This window comes from Nicotiana attenuata, unplaced genomic scaffold (genome assembly GCF_001879085.1).
Source record: "Nicotiana attenuata strain UT unplaced genomic scaffold, NIATTr2, whole genome shotgun sequence".
In the NCBI taxonomy this organism is placed as follows: Eukaryota; Viridiplantae; Streptophyta; class Magnoliopsida; order Solanales; family Solanaceae; genus Nicotiana; species Nicotiana attenuata.
Window position 1 is genome coordinate 369,015 of NW_017670750.1, and position 9,127 is coordinate 378,141.

Sequence of the window (9,127 nt, forward strand, 5' to 3'; positions counted from 1 at the left end):
GCAGTTTGATAATCCCCATTTGTGTGTCCTTAGAGACACACTGTAGCACGGAGGTGCCAAGCAGGTTACCATAGGTGATGATGGAGTTTTGAGATTGTAGGGCCGAGTTTGTGTGCCCAATGTGGATGGTCTTCGAGAGTTGATATTAGAGGAGGCCCATAGCTCCTGGTACTCTATTCATCCAGGCGCCGTGAAGATGTACCAGGATTTGCGGCAGCATTATTGGTGGCGGAGAATGAAGAAGGATATCGTCGCATATGTGGCTCGGTGTTTGAATTGTCAGCAGGTCAAGTATCAAAGGCCCGGTGGTTCATTTCAGAGGATTGAGCTTCCCAAGTGTAAGTGGAAGCGGATCACTATAGACTTCGTTACTGGACTCCCGCAGACTCGGAAGAAGTTCAATGTAGTGTAGGTCATTGTGGATAGCCTGACCAAGTCAGCACATTTCATTCCTGTGGCAGTCTCCTATTCTTCTAAGAGGTTAGCTGAGATCTACATCCGGGAGATTGTTCGCCTTCATGGTGTGCCCGTGTCTATTTCTTCTACATCCCAGGTGCCCAATTTCTTCCTTGCGAACGCGAAGCTGGGGGGAGAGGCCCTTCGCGAACGCGTCCTTGCACTCTCGAACGCGTAAGGTTCTGCGGAGGGGGTCACTAATTTGTTCATCGCAAACGCGGCCACTGGTCCGCGAACGCGAGGCTCGAGGAGTTTCTACTTCGCGAATGCGAGCCTTATTCCGGAACGCGAAGGCTTATCAAGCCTAACCCATCGCGAACGCGATGGACCTGTCGCGAACACGATGAGTATTTTAGCCCAGTGATTTTTAAAAAGACCAAAACATAACACTTACGGGATTTTCATAAACTTTCAAGAACCTCTTCTTCTCCAAAGCTCTTAAACGATTTTTGAAGCATTTCCTAACCATAATCTCTTGGGTAAGTAATCTTTAACTTGTTTTCTTCCATTTTTATCAACACCCACTAGATTTCTAGGCCTAAAACATGTGATTAAAGGTAGAAAAATTAGGGATTTGGGTACATTTAGGGCTTTTTATATATTTAAGATTTAGACCTCGTTTTGGGGTCGAATTTTGGAACAAATTATATATTTGGGCTCGTGGGTGAATGGGTGACCGGATTTTGGTCCGAACCCCGTGTTTCGACCAAGCGGGCCCGGGGTCAATTTTTGGATTTTTGGGAAGAATGATTGAAAAGCTATAATTAAGCATTGGAATTTGATTTTTTAGCATTTGTTGATGCTATTAAGTCGATTATGTATAGATTCTATTGTGTTGGAGCCAAATTCGAAAGGAAAGGCGGTATTTGAGGATCGAGTTGGTCGTGGACGTTCGAGGTAAGTGTTCGGTCTAACCTTAGCTTGAGGGATTAGGAGTTGAGTCCTATTTGCTAATTGTTTCTTGTTGAGTACGACGTATAGGCATGGTGACGAGTATCTATACGTTGGTGTCGAGCATGACCGTGAGTCTTAAATTGTAGTTTGTTGTGTTCCTAAATGATACTACGGATGCTTTAATTGATGATTCTCGATATTGAGTAAGGATTAAGTTTGTTTTCGTGGAAAGTACTTGTGATTGGGTATTGGTGTTATCTGAGATGAGTAGGAGTTGAGTTAAGATTGGTTATAGCTGATTCTCCCTTGCCGGGACGTATTTATTTTACTGTTAAGTCCCTTGCCGGGACAGAGTAGTTATTGATGATCCCTTGCTAGGATACTTGGTATAGTGGTTGTTGATATTATATACATATGGATCGGGTTGCATGCCGCAACAATATTAAATATGGATCGGGTTGCACGCCGCAACAATATTGAATATGGATCGGGTTGCACGCCGCAACAATGCTAAATATGGATCGGGTTGCACGCCGCAACAAATGTTATATTGGATCAGGTTGCACGCCGCAACAGTATTAAATGTTATATTGGATCGGGTTGCACGCCGCAACATTGTTAAATGTTATATTGGATTGGGTTGCGCGCCGCAACAGAGCTATTATCATTGTTTGGGTTGTAGATTCTGAGCTGTTCTTTCATATTTTTCTTAAGTTTCTACTGGATTTGATATGTTTCCCCCAAGCATGTACCCCCTCCCATTTAGACTGTTATTTCTGTTATTTTTCTGCCGTATATTGTATAACTGCATAGGTTTATCTGGAGTCTGGTCCTACCCTCGTCACTACCTCGCCGGGGTTAGGCCAGACACTTACCAGCACATGGGGTCGGTTGTGCTGATGCTACACTCTGCACTATGTGCAGATACCGGAGCAGCTTTTGGGCAGTAGCACTTGGGGAGCCAGCCTTCAGTCCACAGATATCCCGAGGTAGCCCTGCAGACGTCCGCAGGCCCGTCGTCTCTTCTATCTACTTATATGTTCTGTTTTCATTTGTATCTGAGACAGATTGTATTTCTTTTCTTAAGACATCTGTATGTAGTATTCATAGATGGTCCGTGAATGTTGTGACACCGGTTTCTGGGTAGAGACGCATGTTGGCGTTTTCATATTTATTTTGGCATTATATCAGACTAAGTCTTCCGCTAAATTTCATCTTCCGCTATTATTTAAATGTTCATTACCTGTTAATGCAAGTTGTTAAAAGGATTAAAATGAAAGAGTTAAAGATTTCTAAACTTTGTGGCTTGCCTAGCTTCTACGAGTAGGCGCCATCACGACTCCCGATGGTGGGAAATCTGGGTCGTGACAATTTAGGATATGAATTGAACTTTTTGGATATGAATTAAATTTTATGATATAAATTGAACTTTTAGTTTATGTTTAAACTCGTAGGATATGAAATGAACTTTTAGTTTTAGGATTTGTTCTTGTGAATTAAACTTTTAGGATGTGAATTGAACTTTTTGGATATGAATTGAACTTGTAGGATATAAATTTAGCCTTTTGGATATGAATTGAACTTTTAGGATATAAATTGAACCTTTTGGATATGAATTGAACTTTTTGGATATGAATTGAACTTTTAGGATATAAATTGAACTTTTAGTTTATGTTTAAACTCGTAGGATATGAATTGAACTTTTAGTTTTTAGGATTTGCTTGTGAACTGAACTTTTAGGATATGAATTGAACTTTTTGGGATATGAATTGAACTTTTAGGATATAAATTGAACTTTTAGTTTATGTTTAAACTCGTAGTATATGAATTGAACTTTTAGTTTTTAGGATTTGTTCTGGTGAACTGAACTTTTAGGATATGAATTGAACTTTTTGGATATGAATTGAACTTGTAGGATATAAATTGAACCTTTTGGATATGAATTGAACTTTTTAGGATATAAATTGAACTTTTAGTTTATATTTAAACTCGTAGGATATGAATTGAACTTTGGCAGATGGTGTAGCTATCAAAACAGGCATTTTATGCCAAAATTAAACCCAGAAAAATCGACCAACTTTGGTCAGTAAATAATTAAACAAAAATTAATTGCATATTACCGACCAAAGTTGGTCTGTTAATGAACAATGAATTCCCAGAATTCAACATTACCGACCAACTTTGGTCGGTATTTTGACTGCACTGTTGAGCTTACCGACCAAAGATGGTCGGTAATATTTAATTTTAATTATTTAAAAAAAAATTACATTACCAACCAAAGTTGGTCGATTTTGTTTAATTTTAATAATTTATAAAAAAACATATTTTCATATACCGACCAAAGTTGGTCGGTAATAAAAATTAATAAATTTAATACACCGACCAACTTTGGTTGGTAAAATTAAATTAATAAAATATATTTCCGGCCAGTTTTGGTCGGTAAATCATTTATAGTGTCAGATGGTCTTTAAAGATACCGACCAACGTTGGTCGGTAATTTCCGACCAACTTTGGTCGCTAAGCCTTTTCGACCGTCAAAATACAGTCCACACATAAGTGGACGCGTATTGTTCGGTAATTGGCCATAACCGATCAACTTTGGTCGGTTTTTTTGGTCGGTGTTTAGCGGATTTCTAGTAGTGATCGGAATTGCATAGATATCCTGTGAGAAGGTGTGAGAGGCTGGCAGTGGTGGGTCTAAAAAGAGGGAGAGGAGGTTAAAGTAGTATTAGGGAGAGGCGATTAGGCAGGACATGACACATCTTTAGGTTATTGAGGAATCCTTGATAGGAGAGTGTAGAGGTCGAGGAGATAATAGCTTAGTAGGTAATTGCACGTTTTGTTTCTCCATACCAGTAGTATTAGTATTACTCTCGTATTTCTTTATTCTTAATTTTTATTATTACCTGCTATTTTTTGAGTTGGTACAATTATCTTTCTTTTTTTATTGTTGTTACTACTTTTTTATTCATGGCTTCGCCACGACTGTATTTATTTTTTATGACTGTTGCATTTATGTTTTTCTTGAGCCGAGGGTCTACCGAAAACAACCTCTCTACCTTCACAAGGTAGGAGTTAGGCCTAGGTACACTTTACCTTTCCTAGACCCCACTTGTAGGATTCCACTGGGTATATTGCTATTTGTTATAAATAGAATTCTATTTAAGGTGAATGTCTATATTTTAGAGAGATTTTAAGGCTTGTTACTTGGTGGCTAAGTCACTTTTTTCCTATAAATAGAGGGGTCCTATTCCATTGTAATTGATTACAAATCAATAAAAATTCTCTCTCCCTACTTTTCTTTGCAATACTCTTCTTCTTTTATTATTTCATAACACGTTATCAGCACGAGGCTCTAACCAATTGGATAGAAGCTTTGGGATTGAGCATAATGATTGTCAATTGTTCCATGAACTTCCTTCATGATTAAATTCAGGATTTAAAGTAAGTATTTTACCGTATCTTTCTTTTTTATTCTATAATTTAATTTTAAATACAAACATAGTCAATAAATTATAACTCTAATAGAGTCTGCAAGAAATTATAACCACCCAAAGTGGTAAAATTTCTATGTCTTGCGATGATCAAATTCATGTATGATTGTGGGCAAAGAAGTGGAAACACGTCCCATTGAATTTGCTTCATTCTCGTTCCCTTAAGAGAATGTGATAAGTCTGAAAGAAGACAAAATTATTACCGTAAAGGTATCAATGGATGTAGACGTGGTAATAGACGAAATTATATCAGCATCATTATGATAATGAGAATAATAAGGATTCTCAAAATAATCCTTCACTTTGTGAAAGTAATATTTGTGATCGATTTGACATGAGATTTTATAAATCACATATAGATGATTATGGTCCATTCATGATGTGAATGTGACAACATGTGATTTATGAATACATATTCATTCTTGGAAGAATATGAACGTGCTAGTGGCAGTGAATATACCAACTCACTTCTAGAAGGAGGTTTGAGATGATATAAGAAAATAATGTCATTATTATGGAGTGAATGGTCATTGGTCACGTACCTATTGCACGCCAAAATATTTTGGTAATGTGATTATTAAAGAATAACACTAATGCAAGAAACATTTCTTGCATATAATTTTGACCATAACCATAATGGTATAACTTTCTTCGTAAAAGTTTATTCACCGTATGGATGTTGATGAATATGTGATAGTACAAAATTAATTGAGAGCTCTGGAAGAGCCAATTATTATACTATTTTGGAGGAACACAATTGATTACCAATAAGGTATTGTGTTGTAGTAAGTCTCAAAGAAACTTATTCAGTTTCCAAAGTATACGCGAAAGCGGTTGATTATATTGAGACTATAAATAAAGGAAAGATTTAATATCTTCTATTACTACAACTTGTAGCAGGGTAATATGTATATGAAAAGTTATCCGCTTTATTCTCCAGTTTGTACTACACAAATAAAAGAATACCACAATAAATTGGATGTTTATTGATATAAAAACCCATATCATAATAAACTTGGAGTTTATTGATAATTGCACACGTCATAGTGTAAACCTGAACTTTATCAATATTGATAATTTATCCAGTTGGCATAACTAGTTTAGTCATATCAATTTAAGTATGATGTGCAAAAATAAAAGAGAGTTCATATGGGTAAATATAAAGAACTAGAAAGTTCTTTATGAATTCTCTTATGTTGCTTGTTCTCATTAACTAATAGACCAACTAAAATTGGGAGTGAATCCCATGAATTCTGGAAATATCAAAGGTGAATATGGGCTCATTCACCTGCCATGTATACCACATAAGATGCATCTAGATGGTTACATGTGCAATTTTATTAACCCGCAACCTGGTGTTGGCATGATAACTTGTTCAATAATTTAATTTAGAGCATAATTTCCAGATTTTCTATTGAAGAAAGTTTATCTTGATAAGTTGGTCTACATCACAGCTGGTTTAGCAAAATAATTTATTGAGTACCTCCACTCAATAGCTAAACTATTGCTTATGAGAACAAAATTTTGTATATCAGTTTGATATACGTTATATACCAAAGTATATTATTTTCTCCCCTCACAAGTGCTTCAGGGTCAGGAACCAAATAATTCCATCTTATTATTATTGATGTGCGGTGTATATTTTGATTAACACCATAACGCACAAAGGTGGATTTTCAAAGTTAAGTGCAAGTTAGTATTTCTAACATGAGTGGGAGATAAGATAAACAGTTGAGAAAAGTTACGTGGAATGGATTATCATGTGTACATCTAGATCATCGAATAAGATAATGTGAACTCAAAGTTCATAAAAAGATAATTCATCTGCAATATATTGCAAAGCATGCCAGACGCATTTGTTAACCCAAAGAAAGTAACTATATTCTCATTGCAAATGCTCCTATTAAGTCCTAGAAGGACAAAGTCTATGGTACGCTTAAAGCATATAGACAAATTGGTTTCAAATAAACTTCTTAATAAAGAAGATGAGCAAATGATCAAAATGATCATAATAAAGGAGGCAAGTGATCTAGAAGATCATATGACATAACACTTCATAAAATCTCATGAGAGATTCAGGTACCTAAATATACGAATGAAGAGATCTCTATGTTATGTCTTCATGAAAAATAAGGAGGTTGGAACCGATATTAAGTGTTCGTCGACGACATCCATGATAGCACTAAGTATGGATGAGGAACTCAAGTCTGTCGAATACAGATAAAATATTGGCCAAATAGAAGAGACACAATTCAAATAGAATTGGTTTCATATGAAAGACATGTAGTTTTGGACATGTAGTTTAAATACTTGAAAGTATAAAGTCAATGATATGTGCAATCAGTTTTTGATATCTTATATGTCTAGCATGATATGAAAAGTTGATATGCATCTAAAGTCTTCTTAAATGGCTTATTTGACTATACTTATAAGACAATCCCCAAAGGATTTACATCACTTAAAGCATATACAATTCTTGATCCTGAAGTACCATATCCTAAGTGCTATTTGCGCACATATGTATTTTGCTATAACTATAAGCATGATTATGTGATAGCGAGAATACCTCTATGGAGATATTGAAAAGTCATTCCATGACATTAAATGAAGACATTATATATCTATCAAGAACGATGATTTCAAGGTGCAAAATATTCATTCAAGTCATTATGGATGATTTGTTTATCAAATCTCTACCAACGATCTCTTGAAGATGGTGCACAAGATTTGAGTGCGAAGGCTCAAGGATGTGAATTAATGCTCTCATCAGGGGGAGTTTAATACGCGTTGCACTCTTTTTCGCTTACAAGGTTTTGTCCCACTAGTTTTTCCTTGCAAGGTTTTTCACGAGGCAACCAAAAGGCATATTGTTAGATATGTACTCTTTTTCCTTTACTAGAATTTCCCCCATTGGGTTTTATTTTAGTTAAGGTTTTAACGAGGCACATTATCTGGTAGATAGACATTCAAGGAGGAGTGTTATAAACAGAATTCTATTTAAGGTGAATGTCTATATTTTAGAGAGATTTTAAGGCTTATTACTTGGTGGCTAAGTCACTTTTTCCCTATAAATAGAGGGGTCGTATTCCATTGTAATTGATCACAAATCAATAAGAATTCTCTCTCCCTACTTTTCTCTGCAATACTCTTCTTCTTTTATTATTTCATAACACTATTGTTGTTTTCAAGAATTAGGTCCTCTCACGGGGATGGGTATGTCTGGTATCCCTTTTTGTGTTTTAATTTAGTACCTTTTACATTTCCTTCTTTATTTGATTTATTGTTTTCAAAATTTTCAAATATGTTACATTGAAATCTCTATTCTCCATTTTTCATCGTAAAATTTTATATAACTAAATCAAATGTGTATATAAAAGTTATTATATGTGTGTGTATATATATATATAAAAGTTTATTTTGAACATATGATTTCAAAAGTTTAATGGATTCAATAGTAAGAATCGTAAGATCGAACCCATCAAATTTATATCTTAGATCCAGCAAGTGGCGAAGCTAGAAAACTCTCCAAGGGTGTACAGACTTGAAAAAAGTAAAAATTCTCCTGACAAAGATTGCTCAATATATGTTATATACATCTAAAATCTAATAACTTACTTATATATACAGTGCAATTTTTCGTAATAGATTGCCCTTAACAAAAGATGGCTTCGCTCCTAGATCCAGCTCTTCGTAATAGTGCATCTAATTATAATTTTTCAAAATTTTGGATCTGCCCATGTCTATATGACAAGATTATTGTTCAAAATTATATGTGGAGATAACCACTCGTTCTCTCGCTCCATGTCCAACAATCTAAGGAGAATTGATAACATAACATGACGGACGAGGACCGACATTTGATAACACAATAATAGGAATAGTCAAACTCTGATAATATCATAAAAATTTAAATTTGCGTCTAACTTAACTCTTGAAAAATCTAAAAAGGCGAGAATTGTTCAAAGGTAGAATAGTCTGGGAGACACTTGTACTTGTTCCGGTTTGTCATCCCGGTCCCTACACTTTATAAAGTTTCACTTAGGCACTTCAATTTAATCAAAATAAGATTTTTAAACCCTTCTGACCGTTGAACGCTTACGTGGCATTGATATGGCTGAGGTGGACAAAATGAGTGATTTACACGCACCTAAGGTGCGTGAGCTGATGATTTTTCTTTATTAAAAAATAAAAATTAATAAATAAATAAATAAAATATGTTCTGCCCCATCCTCCCCCTTCATTCTCACCCCCTCCCCCTCCTCTTCTTCTTCAGCCTTCGGTCT